The sequence below is a fragment of the Barbatula barbatula genome (assembly GCF_947034865.1).
Source record: "Barbatula barbatula genome assembly, chromosome: 20".
NCBI lineage: Eukaryota > Metazoa > Chordata > Actinopteri > Cypriniformes > Nemacheilidae > Barbatula > Barbatula barbatula.
Genome location: NC_136783.1, coordinates 15,148,371 through 15,149,544, shown reverse-complemented (window position 1 = coordinate 15,149,544; position 1,174 = coordinate 15,148,371).

The following is a 1,174-nucleotide window of genomic DNA, read 5'->3' as shown; positions in this document are numbered from 1 at the left end:
AGTGGTGGCCACTGATTATCTGACTCACCAAGATGTTTTGAATTATGCCTTGTGTCATGTGTTTGCACAAATGGCCAGCTCTACAATCAGCCATGCACTAATGTGACCTTTTTCACTTTTGTTTAACTTTTTGTCGTTACGCATGTGAAGTCTGGTCCCGTGGCGCGCGCCGGTGGAAAAGTCAGCATTGCTAACATGTTCTTCCACCATTCATATGAAATGGCAGGACTACACACGTTCCCTGGAACATGCTGTGGTAATTACTTTTAAATGGGCTCATGCTACTGTACCATTCGGGTCTGATGCCCTGGAGAAACTCTGGACTCAAATACAATCCCCCCATTTAGAACCACATTGTCAGCTGGGAGCCAAGCTGCACTTTCTGCTTTTGTTCATTAATACACATCTAAAGCAAAAACACAAGCGAATCAATTCGGCAGCCGCGGCCAAATCATTAACAAGAGCAAAGCCAAGGTCAACACTGTTAATGCTCTTTGTGTTGTGGGGCTCTGTTGGAGACTCGCATACTCTATTGTGATTTATGTCCACTAGAGATAGACCTCTTGTTTCTCTGTGATTTTTCTGTCGGTTTTTAACTTGTAAACGAGGGCAATAAGAAAACCGAGGTGGTACAACTTGGACGATACCACCAGGTGGAGATAGACATCTCAGCAAACGGGGCTTTCTCTCTTTGGAAAAGACATGAAGTTTCACAGATGAAGCATCAGATGAATGTGATTCCCCATATCACAACCTATCACACATTAAGTGCTTCAACTATCATCGATTACGATCTAATTTGCAAAAAACCTTAGATGAAATCTACGCCACGTTCAAAAACAATCGTCCATAAGTGAACAATTACTGTAAAAATGTGGCCTCAACCAATTTCATATTTTTTATGTTTACTTTCGCCTCAGTTTCTTCCCTTTGGTCTTGGCGTCGCACGTGATCCCGCATAAATCTCAACGGCATGACATACATTTCAAATAATTTAAGATAAAACCATCTTTGAGTACGAATTTGTTATTGTTGGAGTATGTGGCGGGGTTCCGCTCTCGACATGAAAACGCTGGTTTTGTCATCAACATCTGCCATGTATCAGACACAGCGCGGAGAACGGCACAGCTCATTGCCTTACGGTAAACCAAACGGCCCAGCAAAGTAGCACCCA